At 40.3% G+C, this 20,965-nt stretch overlaps 1 protein-coding gene and 1 pseudogene across 2 annotated transcripts in view; both read left to right on the forward strand.

Moving 5' to 3' along the window:
* Positions 1-20,965, forward strand: part of LOC139775561 (uncharacterized) — a 111,621-nt gene that overhangs the window by 33,980 nt on the left and 56,676 nt on the right. The window lies entirely within an intron of this gene.
* Positions 12,499-20,109, forward strand: LOC139775513 (T-box protein 2-like; annotated as a pseudogene).

A 20,965-nucleotide genomic window follows, 5' to 3' on the forward strand; every position in this document is an offset into this window, starting at 1 on the left:
AAAGGGTTTTAAGGAGATATGTAAGTGGAAGAAGGAAGAAGAGAATCGGAGATGGGAGAGTAAAGCAGAGGAAGCAAGGAGTGAATCGGAGGTTTGGGAGATAGTAAATAGGGAGAGAAGAAAGAGGAGGGGAATTGAGGAGGGGATTGAGGAGGAAGAATGGAAAGAGCACTTTATGAAGTTGTTAGGAGGAGTAGAGGGGAGGGTGAGGATGGGGACGGAAGGGGGAGGGAGGAAAAGGAAGGAGAGGAGGAAGAGGAGGTAGGATTAGAAGAAATGAGGAGGATAATGAGGAAGTTAAAGGATGGAAAAGCTATGGGAAGGGATGGAATACCAGGCGAGGCATGGAAGCACGGGGGGAAGGAGTTGGAGAATTGGGCATGGAGATTTATTAACAGGGTGTGGAAGGGGGGAGGATGGCCGGAAAATTGGAAAGAGGGAATAATCGCGCCAATTGTAAAGAAAGGGGAAGGAAAAAGGGTGGAGGAGTACAGAGGGGTGACAATAATGGCGTCGTTATATAAGGTGTACACGGCAATACTGGCGGAGAGGTTGAGAGAGAAGCTAGAGGGGAAGAGAATAGTGCCACAAAACCAGACAGGTTTCAGAAGGGGAATGGGAACTATTGATAATATCTATGTGTTGAACCACCTGGTGAATAGAAGGTTGGGGAAGAAAGGGGGTAAACTGATTGCATGTTTTGTGAATCTCAAGGCGGCGTTTGACTCGGTAGACAGAGGGGTACTAGTAAAAGTAATGAGGGAAAGGGGAATAAGGGAAGGACTGGTGAGAAGGACGGAGAAGATTCTGAGGGAGACGAGAAGTAGGGTGAGGGTGGGAAACGAAGTAGGGGAAGAGTTCTGGACGGGGAGGGGGGTAAGGCAGGGGTGTCCGCTGAGCCCGTTACTATTTAACGTAATGCTAGCAGATATGGAGGAGGAAATGGGTAGGGTTAAATGGGGAGGGATAGTGCTAGGAGGTAAGAGGATATATACGTTGGCGTATGCCGATGACGTTGTGTTAATGGCGGAGGATGAGGATCAAATGAGGAGTATGCTGGAAAGATTGGAAGGTTACCTAGGCAGGAAAAGGCTGGAGCTGAATGTGGAGAAAACAAAAATAATGAGGTTTAAGAAAGGAGGAGGGAGGGACTGTAAGAGAAGATGGAGATGGGAAGGAAAAGTGATAGGAGAAGTAAAGGAATTTCGATATTTAGGGTATGTGTTTCAAAGGAATGGAGGGCAGGAAGCACATGTAAGGGAAAGGATCAAGAAGGCGGCAGCGGTGATGGGGAAGGTTTGGGGGATAGGGAAGAGAAGATTTGGGAAAGACTGGGGAAAAAGATTGTGGCTGTTTGATAGACTGGTGTGGACGGTTATGGGATATGGAGCAGAAATATGGGGATGGAGAGAGAGGGAAGGAATGGAAAGATTGGAAGAAAGGTATATCAGATGGGTTTTGGGAGTAGATGGAAGGACACCGTGGTATCTGGTTAGGGAAGAGCTGCAAAGGGAGAAGCTAAGAGGGAGGGCGGGGATGAGGGCATGGAGATTCGAGAAAAAGTTAGAGGAGGGGAAAGGAAGCGAGCTGGCGAGGCTATGTTGGGAAGAGTTGAGGGAAAGGGAGAAAGAAGGGAAAGTAGGATCAAGCTGGGAACGAGAGAGAGGAAGCTTCTTTGAAGACAGAGGAGTGAGGCTAAAAGAACTGGAAAGGCTGAGAGAAGATGGAGACGAATGGTATCATAAGCTATTTGGAGGAGATAAGGAGAAGCAAAGGAAAGAGAGACGGGAGAGGATCGAGGAATCGGAATATAATAGGTGGTACAAGATAATAAAAGGAGAGGGTATTCCGGGGTATCTGAAGAAGGGATGGGGAGAGAGCAGATGGAAAAGGGTGGCGAGGTTTAGGCTAGGGAATGAGATGAGAGAGAGCAGGTACTGGGAAGGAGAAAAGAAGAAATGCAGGATGTGCGAATATAGGGAAGAAACGTGGGAGCATGTATGGGAGGAATGCAGAAGATGGAAAGCAGGAGGAGGAAGTTGGCAGGAAGCGGTGGGATGGGTATTGGATGAGGAGGGGGGAGGGGAGGAATGGATGATGGAAATAGAGGGGGAAAGAAGGTAAATGGAGGGGGAGAGAATGGAGGGGAGAGAGGAGAAAGAAAGGAGAATGGAAGGAGACAGGAGTATAGGGTGGTCGGAGGAGGACGTGAGCGCAAGAAGGACGGGGGAGAGGACGCCGAGGGACCCGAACGAGGATGGGGAAGAGCCGAGACGGGAAGGAGGGAGGCAGAGGGACGCAGAAGCGGAAGTAGCAGAAGATGCGGAGGAAGCGGAAAAAGCCAAACAGAGGGGGAAGGGGGAGGGATAGGGAAATTAGATTAAGTGTAAGGTCGCAAATGACCAGGCTAAAGGGGTGAGAGAATGTAAGAGGTTTGGGTACGTTCCTCACAAAAACGCCGTGTAGATTGTGAACCCTACAGGGATATACAATAAAACGTACATACAATACAATACAATACAATATATTGACACATCTGGATTTTTTCGAGTTACCAATATAACTTTCTCCGATACTCCATTCGAGAAAATTAAGCCATGGCGCAAGTTCTTTGTTTTGCCATTTTGGAGGTATTGAGATATCGGCTTCATTTTGAGTTATCTGTATTGAAAAGTCAAAAATTAATCAAATAGTACAAACTTTTGTAGCGTAAATTTAATCATTGTACACACGTACAGATACCAGAAAATACACATACTCATTTATTTCCAATAAAAAATGGTTCGGAGACTCAGACGTGACTATCAGACCGTTCGCGGATGGAGCGGCTAAGAAATTGGCTGAGGCTTGCAGACGATTGTTGACTAATCCAAAGAAAGAAAAGAATATGAGAGAGTGGGTCGTAAAAGGTCTGTCGTATCTCACTTTTAATGCCAAAGTCAAAGAGGAGTTGATCGAGGATCTAGAAGCCATTTTTACGGTGACCGAGATCGCCGAGACTGCTGATCAATCTGTTCTCTTCGGCATGCTTATGACGTTGGTGAACTTGTGCAACGCTTATGACGAACAAGAACCCGAGATGATGGAATTGACAAAGTTTGTCAAATATCAACGCGGAAACTTCCTCGGAATTTCCGCTTGGTTCGTTGGCTCTCTCAACTCCATGTCCAAAATGAGCAAATTGTCATTGTTATTTCTCTTTAAAAAATTGTTTTAGATACTTGAACTTTTCAATCCTATTCATCAGCAATGTGTCGATCAGTTTCTCCTAATTTCCAAGTTTTTTCTATAATATTTTTTTGTCTTGATCGAATTTCAATTGTTTTTTTAATGACTCGATCTCCTGCAGTGCATTTTTTGACTGCTCAACATTTTCCACTTATTCTCTGCTAACTGGGCTTTCAACTCTGTCCTTTTGCGATTTGGTTATGTTGCAAATATTCACATCTGTAAAGTAACTAAATAAATTGCGCATACGTATGGGCGATGCAATATTACGTATGTTTAAACGTGTATAGAGTGCGTATTCAGAGTCGCTTATTGACACAAATCATTCGACATAACATCTTTAAATCTAAGTTTTTAAATATTATTAATAATACTTAAAAGTTAATTCTTCTTAAAAGATCATTTAAGCTCTCGTTAAGATTTCCAAGTTTTTTCTATAATATTTTTTTGTCTTGATCGAATTTCAATTGTTTTTTTAATGACTCGATTTCCTGCAGTGCATTTTTTGACTGCTCAACATTTTCCACCTATTCTTTGCTAACTGGGCTTTCAATTCTGTCCCTTTGCGATTTGGTTATAAATGAGCGCGCTGAACGCACTTCTTGCTGTTACCACGGGGAGCCACGTGGAGGCGTCCGCCCGAGCGCCGCCGGGGCGGTTCGGTCGCACGGCTCTGCCGCTGTTCGGTACCCCTTCGAACGACTCGCATCACTGATCTACGGCAAAAATGCCGGCAAGGCTTTAAAATCAGGAGTGTAAATGGCTCCCGAATGAATAAATAAATAAATGTGTAATTGGATGGATCAGGCCCAAGACCTTCGTCAATATATAATATACATCAGTGAGCTGGTGTTAAGAGTTTTATTCTTCAGCATTACTGCTGTCTAGGAGCAAAGGCGCGTTGTAGTCCATAAACATATGGTACAACTTTACTGACCTTCTGAGCGCTAGAAGCGATAGCGAAAGCACATTCTTAATTTTGGTAAGCGCCATTCTACTTTCCTCAATATATTTTTTTTCCGGCCAACAACGTGCATTTTATTTCATTATTCAGGTTTATACACGTCTCTGCTAAGGATCCTGCTATAATAAACAGCTCGTGTGCTGATATTTTTGTACTGTTAACAAATTCCCAATAAAGTAGATTTCTATTATTATATGCTTCTGACATATTCCCATTTGCAGTGAGCCTCTGTCTTACTTGCAGTTTTTGTAGACAGGAAACAGTAGTTTGAGGCATTGTGCTTCTCGTCCCGATAACAATCGGGAGAATCTCACATTCTTTCGCCCCTAATAGCGTTTTAAGGGGGGCTTTGAAGGACGCACATTCAGCCATCTTGTCCCTTTTTCCTTTTTCCAAGAGATCCCCATCCTCGTGGCATACTGTTACATCAACCACCAGGACCCTTTCTCGATATTGTATAATCAAGTCAGGTTGGATATTCCTGATTGAGAATCTTGTATTTGAGCTTCTTTGGTTATGGTCATACTATGTTGGCCCAAGACGTGGTGCTTTATCCATACATATACATGAATAAGGGAAGGTAAGGTAACTTTCTAAAAGAAAAAAAAAGATACTAACGAGATTTAACAACTGAACCATTTTACTCAGTAGTCTCACCGTCCATCTTACTTTACCTTTTTTTACATATTATTTTGTACTTTTTTGTGTATACATGTACCCTTATCAGCCCTGCTTAAAGATTAAATTTGGATTTTCATCGAGAAATTTCTTAGAGACGGAGGCTAGCTGTTTAACCTTGATGTTTTGTGCTTCTAACAAGGGAACCTTTCGAATTCGAAAATTTTGATTTTAATTAAACTTCCCACACATGTAGGAGGAGGAAACTTCCCAAACATGTTTGTTTAAAAAATTATTTTTTTTAAATATTGATGTTGTTAAATAGAGATTTTACTATAAGACTTTTATTACTGTTTTTTTCGGTTCCGGTTTATTAAAATTTTCTTATTGAAATTTGTATTGAAAAAAATTATTTATATGGATACTGCTTTTGTGGATATGTACTTATCGATTCGGTTCCAGTTTCGGTCCATTAAGATACTTAATAAAGGTTTCGGTTTTCTAGCTAACAAAAGTACTGGTATTTTGTAAATTACAGTTTTTTCGGTTCCGGTTTATTAAAATTTTCTTATTGAAATTGTATTAAATTAAATTATTTATATGCTTTCACGCATGTATTAATTTGTACATTAAATTTACGTTATAACATTTAATAAACGGTTACATTTGCTATACGTCTTTCGCAATCAAGGATAACCTCTAAATATTTTATACATGTAGAAGATATAGTTGTTAACTTTTTTTATACACTATATTATCAGATATGACATTAATTAAATGTTTCTTGTAAATGTATGTAACGTTTTGATGACATTTTACTTGAAAGAAAAAGATTACCTCGGATAAAGATCTTAAAATACCACGCAGTCTTCGCAGCGATGTAGCAGCCATTTCAATTTCACATGATTTCACGTTTCACGTAATAGTTTCATTTTTCACCGTTCACATTTCACTTTTCACAATTCACGCTAGGGGAAAAGTTTTATGATCGCTACTCAGGGCTGCTCGCGGAGACGAAAGACGCTCGAACTCAGGGACGGTATTAACTGTAAATTATATGGAGCTTCGGTGCGTGTTGCCCTTGCGTGCTAACCACTGTTTTTTTTAATAGAATTATTAATATTATTATGATATAAAGTTAAGAGTGACAGTAAAATGGGAATGTTAATTGCGCGCGCGTTTCAAACGATTTACCTATAAACCAAGTTTATACCTATAAATCGTTTGATAGATTGTTTTGCTACCGCCGTATGATCCGCGGCCACGGCCACGGCCACGTCCACCGCGATGCTCGTTGCTGCTGCTACGTCCACGACTGCGGTATGAGTCGCGAGATTTTCGACTCTTCATCCATCTTCTAGCTGTAACAAAAAGAGAAATTATTTAACGATTATGATGTATATTTACGCGAGCGGACACAAGTTGTAAATATATATATATGTGCGTGCGTTTGTGCGCGTGCGTGTGCGTGTGCGTGTGCGTGTGTCAAATCACGCAAATAGATGATAGTATATGTTCAAATTTAATGCCAATAGATTTCCAATAGATTTGTTGTTGCGTTCTTGCACCGCATCTCTCACACTTCTGTGTTAACGCTTGAATCATGTCCTCGTATTTCGACCAAGTGTCTACCACATGAGTACGCATGAATTCCTTGGTCCTAGGTGTAATCGGGTGTATAGGGTGTAATAGGGAGTTCCCGGCACCATCAAAATACTGGTCGATTTTGTCTACGTCCTCTTTTATTTTTTCTATTTTTATTTTATTTATTTCATAGTTGGCCTGGATCTCCGAAATTAATTCTTTTATGTGACACCTGCCCAGTTGAGGTACTATTGTTAATGCGTTTTTTTTAAGTGGTTTCCCCAGTAGGCCTATTCCACTATAAAGAAAAAATTTATTAACATTTTGTCGCTTTCAGGGACGAAACATCCACGTCAATTCTTGATGAATTTGCTCGCGAGGATAACGATATATCGTTTAAAGAAGACCGTGCACTCGATTTTATGCGCTTCATCTTTAAAATAAAAATTCAATAATTGATTTAAACTGAAGTAGATAGTTTTTCGGAACCATTTTTATTATGTCATAACATAATAAAGATGAATTAAAATTGTCTTGACGTAAAATTAATTCAATATAAAAATGTTATGAATAAATAGCAAAACGGCGTGCCATAAGTAAGAATCGCGATTTTTCTTAAGACAATTATTTTTTGAAACTTTTATATCGTGCAGAATTTAAAAAGTAAAACGGCGTGCCATAAGCAGCCACTTTTTTTAACGTATTCTACATAAACATTTTTCGAATTCTTTTTGAATTTTTTTTAAGTTTGAGCACAGTACTTAGTTTTTTTATTATTAAATTCCATAAATTGCTTATTTACTTTCTTTTGTGCTTCATATTTTTGTTTCAATTTATACAAGTTAAAACAACCTAACTTCCGAAGCGCGGATCTAGCTCGCGGCTGGTCAGGGTTCGGAGTAGGCGCGGAGGAAGACACAAGACTCGGTTAAAACAAAAACTCAACAAGATTTATTCCGAATAAGATCGAATACATTCGTGAGATCGCGAAGATCAAAAGCGCGGATATCGTAGCGGAGATATATACAAAGATCGCGGAGATCGAAGGCGCGAATATCGCAGCGAAGATATTAATACGTAGCATGTTAAAATTGGCGTTTATATAACCACTCCATTCTTGTGGTATAGCGCCATTTACGGTGTAACATACACCCTTCGCATTTGCGGTACGATTTCTTTTCAATCCGAAAAGACCAACCATATTACATTGGTTGCTTCCGAGTGCAGCACAGGATTTCACTGGTGCATTTATGGCAGAAAGCCGCAAGGTATTCCCAGCAATTTGGACTTCCTTGTAACCGACTATTGATGAGTTCGTCCCATGTTGAGGTCTTCCTACAAACATTTTATATATACCGGTCTGAAAGTTTGTTAAGTGACCGCTAACTCTTGATACTAATTCAGGACTCCATCTAAGCCGCCCTACCATATCATCTGAGTCGGGAAAATCAAATCCAGATAGTGCTTGAATTCCTTCTGGATTTAATCTTTCGGGTTCTCTATAACCTAAAAGGTTAAGATTTGGAACACTGGCATTAGGAAAAGCTCCTTCAGGGAGTGGATTCCAAGCTCCGTGTTGCTGATTCCTAGTACCAGTACGAACATAGATGTAACGTACGGTGATACGTAGCACTCATACTTATTATGATCTTCTAATCGTGCCTTTAGAGAAAGATCACATTGCAAATCGCAAAGTTCTGCCTGAAATTCTAGGCTTTGTTCCTCGATTTGCACAGTGAGAGGATTCTCAAAAAGTAATAAATCTTTTCTTAGCGTCTCGAAATCGCTGAAACGCGAATGAAATTGATTTATTAGAGAATCAATTATTATAATTTGTTTCTGAAAATTACAATTTATGCCGTGTTCTTCAAAGAGAATTTGGCAAGAGGGAAAAAAGTGAAGAATATTATTCTCTAATTGATTTTTAAATAGTAGCAGCTTTCTGCAAAAAGAATCGACATGACTAACTAATTGCGAAATAGTTTGATTGGTCTTTTGCAGCTTTAAATTTAAAGTATTTAAATGATTTGTCATGACTGTTATGAAAACAAGCTCGCAAAGCGAGTCTAAGTCTTCAAAAAAACATCGAAATTCCTCATATTTTGCAGGTAATGTGTTTTGCAAGAAAAGGAAGATCTCTTTTCTTATTGCAAAGAACTTCTCTAAACATTTTCCTGCACTAAGCCATCGAACTTCACAATACAGAGGCACATCTGTGTAAGTTGCGTTATGCTCTTCGAGAAAGTGTTGAAACTTTCGATGAGAGAGGAATTTGTGACCGCCTTTAATTGAATTAATAATTTTTGTGACGGTTTGCATTGCGGTGCATACTTTTACAACTTTCCCACATAACGCTTCTTGATGAATAATGCAATGAATGACAGGAAACTTTAAACCTCGCTGCTTTATTTGACCGAAGAATCCATTTTTTGAACCTATCATTGCTCTAGCACCATCAGTTACGATAGCCGAACATTTGGAAAAATCACTATCAAATTTTTCAAGAGTTTGGTTAACAGCTTCGAAGATGTCCAATATCCGTTGTTCTATCATGTAGTGGAACAAAATCTAAAAGTTCCTCGACATGTGAAAAATCGTTTTGCACGATTCGAGCAAAAATACTCAATTGACTCACATGTCGATTATCGGTGCTTTCATTTTTATGTACCATTGACATTCTCACCGATTGTTTTTTTTTTCCTTAGTACGCAGAGATATAAGAGATTTTGAATTTATACATACGAAACTATATACTTACGGGTATCGCAGACATTACCGATGTCCTTTTGACACATTCGACCCACGAACCCAATCGTCGGCCGTCCTTGATCGCGATCGACGAAACACAACCGTCGTCAAATTTGTCGTCGCTACCGTCACATATATCCCGATCGTCGGGGAAACTTGTCTCTCCCGAGCGGCGAGCCATCCCTGCAACATATATATATATATATATATATATAGATTAACGTTTTAGAAACACGTTAAAACACAACGCTGATAAACATCGTAGAGTAGCGAAACATCGTCGAACTGTAATAAAAAAAAGTAAACGTACTTTGCACGCAACGTTAAACGTTACAAATTTAACGAAACGTTGGGAGCGGAATTGCAAGTGTGCAACGAGACGCGAACGTAAAAACTAACGTCGCGCTACTGTACACAAGTTTTTGCGACCGTTAGGTTGGACACGACCACACAGCCCACGACGACGACGACGACGACGACCACGACGACCACGACGACGACGACGACGACGACCACGACGACGCTTCCGAATGTGCGCCGTACGACGTCATTTTCTCAATCGCGCGACGAGTACTCCGAATATCCCATCGATCGATTGACTCGATATAAATGAATTATTTAAGATGCTCGTAGGAGCATGGAACGAAACCGCGCGCGCGACGATCGTGTCGACCTACGTTCCGACCGCACGCCACCCCACTCATTCACGACGAATATTTATTTCGTCGTTTGACTCGTCGCACGGACATAATTACACGGTCAGATTTGGAGGGTCTCAAGCGAAGAAGGGGATGTGTGTGTATGTGTGTGTGTGTGTGCGCGTGCGCGTGTGTGTGTGTGTGTGTGTGTGTCTGTGTGTGTGTGTCTGTGTGTGTGTGTCTGTGTGTGTGTGTGTGTGTGTGTGTGTGTGTGTGTGTGTGTGTGTGTGTGTGTGTGTGTGTGTGTGTGTGTGTGTGTGTGTGTGTGTGTGTGTGTGTGTGTGTGTGTGTGTGTGTGTGTGTGTGTGTGTGTGTGTGTGTGTGTGTGTGTGTGTGTGTGTGTGTGTGTGTGTCTGTGTGTGTACCTTTGCGCGTCCTCTGGATGATCGAATCCATCGCGATGGGTGAATCCCATCATAAAGATGTCTTTAAGATTTCTGGCATCTCGCCAGATACCCCGCAACGCGACGATACCTCGCGAAGTCCGCAACACCCAAAATACAGGTGCCTCCCGCCTCGGGACCTGATTGCGCGATCCGTACTCCCCCGTTCAGCGACAATTTCCGTCAGCCGCGAAGGGCACCTCGCCACACGACACCATACCCAATACTCGTGCCTCCCGCCTCGGGACCTGATTGCGCGAACTGTACTCCCCCGTTCAGCGACAATTTCCGTCAGCCGCGAAGGACACTTCGTTACCTTACACACAACGCTATTACTCTAAACGCTAATACACGAACGCGGAACGCTAATACACGAACGAATACCACAATCACGCGAGACGCTAATACACGAACGAATACTACAACGAATTACACGGCGACTGTCGGCCGCGTGCGACTCTTCGGGCAGGGCGTTCACGTATTACTCTGCCGGCCGGGCCCTCCGCCAGTATTTCCCTCGATAATTACTTACGCGGTCATTAACGCAGAACGAGATACTCTAACGCGGAACGATACCTTAACGCCGAACACGACGAGTTCGCCCTTGTACACGTGTGACTCCTTTAACGCGGAACAAGACGACAACACATGCTTTCCGCGACTCTACGCGACTCTCGGAGGGGCCCCGACCGCCAGGCGTATCTTACTTGTACCCAGACGTGGTTTACGAGATGCTCGAGTAGTGGCCTTACAAATTCCGCAAGCTCGGCAGCCGGTCCTTCCGGGATGTTGTCTCTCGCCACGCCGACACGACAGTGACGATCCAGACGATCCTCTGGCCCGGCGGGATCACGCTGGGCCCGCGCGCCTGCGCGCCGTGCTTGCAAGCCCGACCGCCGGTATGCCCTCCGCGAAGGCAGCGCTCGACTTTCCGCCCCTGTCGGCGCCCTTCCTGATTGCTTCGCCCGTCGGCGGCATTTTCGACGATGTTGGGTCCGGCTGTCCAGGCCGCGACTTCCGAGCCGGTTTCGACTGCTAGGCTGGCCAGGCCAAGGCAAATCGACCGGCGGCAATGCCCCGTGGCGAGTTCCTCCGGGCTTATCCCGGCGTCGTTGGCTGATGCGTTCGCCCCGCGAAACGCTCCAAGCATAACCGGCAAAGGGCCCAAACGTGACCCGCCCGCCGGCCAACTCCTCCAAAGAACACCTCCCGTAATTCCCACGGCGCGACTAAAGCCGTTACAAGCTTTCCCGGCCATCCACTCGGCATCTGAAATTCTCGCAAAAACAATAAATTCTACCGATTCCTACGCTGTCGCCCCGCCCCGCTCCGGCGGAGGCGACATCCCGGCCGGACGTTCCCCTCGGTCCAGTTACCGTCTGGACAGGGGACGTGACTATGTCACGTCACACAATATATATTGCTTTGAAATATAATTGTTGCGCAACTACTTTTAAAAAATAAAACTCAAGTAGTACGTATCTTTATATTTCCATTCAAGGGTCTTCTCATTCCAACCCAAGCTTTAATTCTTCTTAACAAAATTATAATATTACAAAGACTCATTTTAATCACAAAGAATTAAAGAGATAACAGTACAAAATAAAAATATTTAATTAAAATAAAATAAATAAATTTTTCTTGTAAAATAACTTGGCGCTGCTAGACCTTGAAATGTAATAAAGTACTAAAAAATACTAAGTAAACTAAAATTTTGATTGTATTTAATAAAGCACAAAATTTTTGATTGAATAAGAAAGCAAAACATAATTTGTTCTGAGAGCCAATCACAAAAAGCTTCTCTTGCGACGCAAATCTTGAGGAAATAATCTTTGAGTTGTAGGTCTCTTAAATGGATGCCATCCAAGATTATGTTTAATAATTCTATGGACTTCGGTATGGCTCAGTTGTAGGTCATGTGCAATACTTCTTGTGCTCGTATGCGAATTAGCAATAACTGCCTCTCTTACAGCATTAATTGTTTTCTCTTCTCGTTGGGATCCATGTCTTGTTACACGTTCTAACAAGAACGTGTAACATCCCATGTTGACAAATTCTATTATATAAATATATAAAATTTGAAAAAAATCGTGCCCTGTTGTTTATTAGGAAATCGTTCGGCACAGAGGGCTGCGGGCTTGCTTCTTCTTCTTCTTCTTCCTTCAAATAATGGCCTTTAGTTCCTCCGGGTCTAAGTTGGCCAGCATCAGTATTGTCGTAGGCAGCCGCAGAACGTCTATTTCCACGGCAAACGCCGTTTCACCAGACCGAAATCATGGCGGGGTACTCCAGATTTGCCAAATTTGAAGTGACTAGTATAGAAAGCAGTCAAGTATGTGGTCGTCCATGTCATAAGTCGATGTTACAGAATTTGAAGAATGATAAAAGAAGTCTATACAATTTAACAGAAGGAGTTTTTAATAGAGGAAACAAATCAATAAGAGCAAGCGGAGACTCACTTTTGAAAAAACGTATTAAAATGAAGCCTTAAGGCTTGTAATCGGGCAAAAGAAAATTACGTGATTGATATCCTGCCTCGTCGCATTCGCAGGCGGCATATGCAACAATGTTTTTCCTATTTAAGGAGTAATTCAAATTGTAATGATTGCTACGGAGGTGGTTAATGACTACAATTTCCTTCTTATTAAAAGGAGAGCGGGAATACCACGGCTTAGAAGAGGTTTCAAAAAATGTACTATGGTAAAAACCCTTAACGAGAGCTTCTGTATCTAGATAACTGGAATTTTTCCATCATACATTGTTTAGCTGGCTGCGGCTTGCCTTTGATTTTTATGACATTCGTCATAAATAAGCAACATATTTACTAAGGCTCTCTTCCGAAATGCGCTGAAAGTATTGACAGTACTGCTGCTGAAATCAGCATTCCGAAATAGATTGTGGCAGCAATGAAACTCGGAATGCATTTACTGCAAACGGTAATAGTTACACCTCTGTGAAGTTAGCACCTCAATTTTGGAATTTTACATTTCACTATCCTGCAGTTAATCGAGGCGTTTGAAAACGTTCTCCCCGGTTGCGAGTGCCCAAAAGAAGAACAGCAAGCCGGTCGATCCGAAGCTTCAGACGCGACGCGTCATTTTGTCAGACGAGAATGGAGAGTAACCAAAATCGTCCGCAAAGCGCACCAAGGTGTTACCTCTATCATTGCTACATATCTATGCATTTATTTTATTTGTCACGGTTATTTCTTTGCAATTCCTTTAGGTATTCCTTTTGTAAATCTCTTATAATTTTCTTTGTTGTTCGCAACAATGCCAATTTATATTATTAATCGCGCAAGTCTTACAAAAGTCAAAGAAAGTTTCCATTCTGTCTGACTCTGAGGATAACATCACACTCGTGAAAGTTGTTAAGAAGGATTCTCAATCCACAAAAAAAGCAAGAAAAATGAAAGCGAGAATTTTTGCACAGAGATAAGCAGTGCTAAAAATGTAGATACCCCTAAGAAATCTGAAGCTGTAGTTAAGATAGATACGCTTATGTTCAATTCATTAAATCTTTAGATAGATATTGTTACATAAATTTGACATAATAAAAATTTTATAGAGGTTGACTCCAAAAAGAGCAGTAAATACGATATCTGTTGGAAAGAGTCCAACACAAAACAAGTAAACTAAAATCCAAGGAGATGAAAGTCTCCCAGTAAAAATAATGCACATTCAAAAATTGTCACAAGTTCTCCGGGTGTGTGAAGTTGGCACCCTTACTTTAAAATTCGATAGTTCTGATTAGAGTTCCAGCTTCTTTTCGAAGAGTATAGGAGTATTTTTATGTTTATAAAAAGAGTTCCGGCGATTAACATATGAAAAAGGCAATTAAAAAATGGGGTGCTAACTTCACACTCAACTTTAAGACCGAATAGTTCTGAATAGTTTATCTGAAGAATTTTGACGATTAGAGTTCCTGATAAAAGAAAAGATTTTTTGATTTTTTTCAAAAAACAAAAAAAATGAAAAAGTCTGATTTTAAGCCAGAATAGTTCTAAGTAGCTCATTTGATTTTTTTTCGAAAAGTTCTAGAGTTCCTGATAAGTAAAAAATTCTAAAACCTTAGAATTGTTTTAAAAAATCATCATCAAAACTTACGCAAATGACGTTCACGGTAGACCTTCGAAGTCGAATATCTTCTTTCTTAACTAGTGACCGGATTGTTTTCGATCATAGAAATTTCTTTCAGAATTCTTAGAGTTCTACTAAAAAACGGAACTCTTATCAGAACGTCTAGAACTTTCAAAAAAAATTTTTATGCGGACTTACAATTAGTTGAATTTCACGCGTTGCATCCTTGAAGTCGAATCTTCTTCTTAACTAGCCATTAAGAAGTTAATATATTATGTCTTGCTCAATATTTAGAAATTAAGTTAAAAGTACCAATATACTCGGACATGTACCTCTATCTGGATACTTTTATTATTTATTTATAAGTATAACGCGAATTAAGAACAAAGATACAAATATTTTTTCTTGTAGTTTGAAACTTTAGTTATGGTATCCAAACGTTTATTTCCATAAATTTATGTATTTTTAAAGGTATCCAGACATAAGCATTGGTGCATTTACTTACTTTTAAGTGTCTTAAAGGTACCGGGTATTGGAACCTTTGTACTTTAATTGGATTTGAAAATTAAATAATTTCCCTTCGCACGAACCAAAATAATTAATAAGATTTTTTTTCCATTATATGCGAAATAAAGATAAACTTTATATTCTACAAATTTAGATTTTGTATTAGACTTTTAGTCATTTTTAAGTCGAATTAGTTCGAATTTTCATTAGAGAATTAGATAATTTGTATATGACAATTAAAATTAAATCCATATAATTAATTGCATCTTTAAGCTTATCGGTTAAATGAGTTTTGATAAATGATAGCATTTATCTTGTGTTTTTACTAAATCTAGAATTTATTGGTACCTACAGTATATGATGATGAATAGTTCACAAAAGAGTACTTTTTAATGAAAAGTAGATTACAGCGGATATACTGAATAGTCCGAGCTTGTGAAAATATCGTTTTGTTAATGATACCACGTAAATGTAATTTTCAAAAAAGGCAAAAAAAAGGCGCCAAGTACACATTTATAATATATACATTAATGCGCAAGATTCACTTACGTGTACAAGCCGAAACAGTCGTTTATTATAAGTTTTAATACGATATCGTAACACGCGATTTGGCGTGAAAACGTGAGTTTTCGTTACCGCAGAGAAAGAGAGAAAAAGAGAAAAATCTCGAGATTCCCCGTGTACATGGATTTTTACGTAAATTTAACATTGTAATGACCTAACGCATTTTTATTTTTCGATATCCTCTTTCTATATTTGTAAAGAGTGTACAGAAGAATGGTGCACGGAAAGAACGGTTTTGCTGAAGTATCAAAAAATTTAGCTAGATACAGATCTGAAAATAATTTTGTTCCATCATCAAAATAATTATGTAAAACAATCAAACTGATTACTAAAATATCAAAATTTTTACAGCATTATCATTATACTTAAGCGACCTACTATAATTATTTTAATGGTGCAACAAAATTATTTTCAGACAGAAAACCATTCTTTCCGTATGTAGATTAAGGGCGTGCATTTCCATGATGCGTGAATAAGAAACTCTGCAAGTCTCCGGCTTTCGTTTGCGCTTCACAAAACCGAATTTTGTACCCGTACTAACATTATCAACAATTTCTGCGTGGTCGACGTTACTTTGTACATGAGCGTGAATAAATTGCATGTTATCTTTTTTAACCCTAGGTATACACAGTCTTATTTTGTCTATACACTTATACACTGTGGGTTCTCGGAGACCTCATCCCATTGTCATCGTAATTTCAGCAAAAATGAATTTCAGTTTATTTATTTTTTTTTTAAATCGAGCAAGAATCGATCAAGGAATAGGTCCATAATGCATAAAAGTCGATTGAATTAAAGAGTTCCGAGATATACGAGTTAAAAGAAAAGAATATATGAGACAAAAGTTTCTACGAACGCGAAAAAAGGAAGCTGGGCTGGGGTCTTGGAGACTTCACTGTGCATACCTAGGGTTAATAAGCAGCACTATGCTGCTGCATAGCAAGGAAGAAATCGATATAACTCATATTTTTATTTAACAAACCGTATATATGCAGTACACGGAAAGTACGATTTTGCTGAAGTATCTAAAAATTTAGCTAGATACAGATCTGAAAATAATTTTGTTGGTTCATCAAAATAATTATGTAGAACTTAAACTGATTGCTAAAATGTCAAAATTTTTTACAGAATCATATTTCAGCGACTTACTATAATTATTTTATTTAATGGTGTGTAACAAAATTATTTTCACTAATGTACATTTACACTAATATAAAATGTACATAAAAGAAGCCAGTTGTTGCCATTTGTACACGCATTAATCTAATAATTTCTTCGTCTGAATGTTGTTGGAATATTATCGAATCACTAGAGAATCTTAATATCTTGAGTTCGACTGATCGAGATTCAGCGGAAAGGCAAATATGTATAATATATGAGAAGCTTGAAGAAGTGCAGGATGTCTCTACTGAGATTACCCGGAAAAGGAAAAGACAGTATCTGAACATTTTTAACCCTTTAGGGGTCTGTGTACATAAATGTGTACATTAAAAAAAACAAAAGAAACAAAAAAACAAACAAAAAACAACCAAAACAAAAAACTAAAAAGAACTAAAAAAACTTTCATCAGGGACGTCTTTTAAGACTATTTTATAAATTATAACATTTTACTCCAACGGGATCGATGTGTGGCCCCTAAAGGGTTAAAGAAAGAGAAAGTTACGACAAATCGATTAACCCTTAAATGCCACCCGGGGTCCAGCGGACCCCAGACCCTTTACAATGATATATTTTCAAATGTTCCCGCCAAAAATGGAGCTCATATTTATTTATTTTTTATTTTTTATTTTTTTTATTTTGGAGCCAATATTTTAACTGTTGGCGATCTTAATTTTTTATACTATGTTGAAATTGAAATTTTTACAATATAAGCATTTTATTCTCTTTTCTAAGCCTTGAACAACATTGAAAATAATTTTCATAACTAAATATCAAAAAATCAATAAGTAAGGAGACATTTTTCATGCTGGGGTCTTTTAGACCCCATATGTCATTTACGAGATTCTTGAGAGGTGTGGCATTTAAGGGTTAACAACGCGTAATGAGTTAATATTTATTTTAACTGACACAGTAGATCAGTGTGATTATGGCATTTAAAATTATCATGTGAACGTTATTTGTTACCTTATATATTACCTTTTGTGAATCGCAGCAGAAAGAACAAAAGGTTCATGGACACATAGTTGTCTCATGTGTTGGCGCCGAACGACCGACGACACATATAGTTCGCCTAGTTTCGGCGGATTGCACTGATCCTGTTTTGTGGTAGGTCACTGGTAGGCGAGAACCGGTCGTCTCAGTTCCATTCTACAACTGCACGTGATTTCGACGTTCGTTCTGAGCATTTCCGTGTTTGCCTTATACCTTACACCGACGGTGTCGGAGAAGAAACGTCGATCATCGGAGATGTTTCTTCAGGATCCAAACAACGCACTGATGCCCCTGGAACTGAATATGCAACTGGCATCGCCATTCTTCGCGCAGTCACTGATCCCTCTACAACGCAAATTAGGTGAGAGGATGAATTCAAGCGAATGGGTATTTCAACCCCCATTGCTGCGCGGTGTCAACGTGGAGCTGCTCAATCGAAACCTCTGGCAGCAATTCTACGAAAATAATACAGAAATTATAATTACCAAGAGTAATTATATGCGGTCGGCGCATGTTCTCGTCCGTTCAGATAAACGTAAGCGGTATGGAGAAACGTGAGAATTATTATGTCCTCATGGAGATAGCACCGGCCTCCGATCGCCGCCACAAGTACTGTGGATACCAGAACGGGGGCAAGAACAGCAATATGGCTGGAGTTTTGCGGGGCCGATAGAGCCGCAACAGCCCTTCGGTTGTAAGATTTATAAGCATCCCGAGAGTCCGGCAACGGGGAGCCACTGGATGGGCAATCCGATCAGCTTCAATAAATTGAAGCTCACGAACAACATCAACGACACCAATAATAACGTGGTATTAACATCGATGCACAAATACGTTCCTAGGATCTGGATAGTCCGTTGCTTCGATGCGAAAACTACAACGAGCTCTTTACTGATCCAACCGCGTTGTTCGCTTTCAAGGAGACGGAATTTATCGCGGTGACGGCATACCAAAACGAGAACATCACGAAGTTGAAGATCAATAACAATCCATTCGCGAAGGGTTTTCGCGAGACGGGTCAGTCACGGTTCAAGCGAAAGCATCATTCGATCGATCATCAGGCCCAATCGAATTCCAGTCCCGACGAAGGGGTCTCATTGACCTATGACTCCGAATCGAATCAGCCGAACGATCCCCCTTAAGGGTTCCAAGCCCATTAAAGCATGCGATTATCTTTTACTTTAGCCGGGGAGTCGAAGTTGGCCGGCCTTGCAACGTGGGAGAAGCGGACGCGAATCCCGCCACCGTTGCGAGTCGACCTCCGGCACCAGGCATGCTTGAAACGCAGTACCCGTGCACTGCGTTTGACACAGATGGATATCCATTCACGAAATAACTTATTACTATTTGACACGGCTACTGGGGGCAAGTCTCGTCGAGACCGTGGACATGTTCGGACGTGTTTTGTCCTGAATAATTTTTGAAGATTGCTGATGCAATCAGCGCCGAGTTTGGATTGAATTTTTCGAGTCTGTATTTATTATTTTTGACTTGTTCTTGGCCGTTATGTGATCCTGAGGAGGATTAGGTGCTATAAAATTTACAAAGAAGTAGAAGGCTACGGTTACTCGTGGCATGAGTCTCGTGCGTCAAGAGGCGTAGTCGTTTCTATACCCGATAACTAGCGGCTACTCTCGAGGAGCCAGTGACTGCGTCACTGGGTGTCTCCGCACTAACCGAGTCATCAATCTCGCATCGTGCGTGCAGTGCCCTAACCATCCGAGAACCCGGGCGTGAAGATTCATTCTTAACTTCTTCATATTTACTGCGTGTTGGGGAACAAACGGATTGACAGCCGAGAGCTTCCCAGATAACCGTGCCCTTCCTTGGCTCTACAACTCACCAGCGGTACTTGGGCCCGTATCACTACAGGCTCTTAGAGGCGCAGTCAGATCGCCATTGACGCCACTTGGTTACTGCAGAACGCGCTGGCCAGCCGACATCAGATCTTGCGACCGAGCCGTACTGAATCGGAACAGCCCCATTGCAGCGGTCCAGCGAAACCACTGGGAGGTGGGCGCATGACTTGACTAGGAGACGCTATATATTCGCATCACCAGACCAGTAGCTGACTCTGACCCCAGGCCCAACGAGACTCGTGCAGAGAATCAAGGGCCTAAGACAGCCTGACTTCTTCGATACAATACGACAGTGCTTGCACCAGCGTAGTGTTCAGGCCACTTGAATCTTCGGATTCTAACACGAATTCGCCACTTTTTTCGCGTTCCTTTCTGCCACGATTTACAAAAGGTAGTAGTCTTGCCTCTGTTCACAACGCGGACGGGAGCGAGGACGCCGGCGTGGCCAGCGTGATTACCGGTAGTAGGTCCGACCGAGAGAACGAGTACGTGCATACGCGATCGCGTACTTAACGCGGATCGGCGAGCGACCGGTCGGTCGGCCGCGGGTTTGGTACACGGCCAACAGTGCCTCCGATTACGTAATCTGACTGATCGTTTCCAGTTTCGCCGGCGTGAACTCGCTTCTAGTATTATGGCCACACGAAGTAAGAAGTAAATTCGTAGTGTCAAATTATACTCAAATTAAGCTATTTTTAACCATTCTTATAAGTCGCTACTGCTACTCAATATATCGTTAATTTAACTAAAACAATGTTAATTTAATTATTAATTTGACTAATCAATGGAGTTAAAATGACATTCTTTGTGTTAAAATAATAAATTTTGACACATGGTAATTAAGAAGAACAAAATGTTATTTAACTCAAGGTATTGGTTTAAATTTTATCTTTTAATATTTAATAGCGTAGAGACAACTATAGTAACTATACCATTTTTGATTTATATAGAGTATATAGACTAATGATTATATGTATAGAATACTTTGTAATTAATTGTAATTGCAAGCCGTTTTATCGTACACAGACACTGTAAATCCAAGTGTGTTATTTCTACACGCATAAACGTTTAAAAATGACACATTTGACTGAAGCTCGTTTTACATGTTTTGTTGCGTGTTAAATCAACATGTTTAATCGTATTAATATGTTCAACCGTGTTAAATGGCATCATTCAAAACGACAAGAAATGTGTAAGAAATGTGTAAGAAGAGCTTTAGTTAAAATAACAAACTTGGTTTTGCAGTGAATTAGCCGTATAAAGAAAAGCCGAAAAAGAATTTCTCATTATTTTATAAAATTATACATTTCTTTTTTAAATGAAAGAAAATTACGCACGTTGCACGTAACTTTCTTCAATTTTTTAATACGCCATGAATGTCTGTACTTGATGCATTAAATTATGCGTTTTACTCGTTGATATTGTCTACGATAATCTTATCGTTGGATCTTTAACCGATTATACGCGTATATATCGGTGCTGCGAGATTTATATCAATATTACTCGTATAACGAACTCCCTCCGTGAATATATCTCCAATTTAAAATCGATTTAGACATAACCGTGCCGTGCCCGTACCGTT

This window comes from Temnothorax nylanderi, unplaced genomic scaffold (genome assembly GCF_030848795.1).
Source record: "Temnothorax nylanderi isolate EJ_2023f unplaced genomic scaffold, tnyl_v1.0 TNYL_tig0100_pilon, whole genome shotgun sequence".
Taxonomy (NCBI): domain Eukaryota; kingdom Metazoa; phylum Arthropoda; class Insecta; order Hymenoptera; family Formicidae; genus Temnothorax; species Temnothorax nylanderi.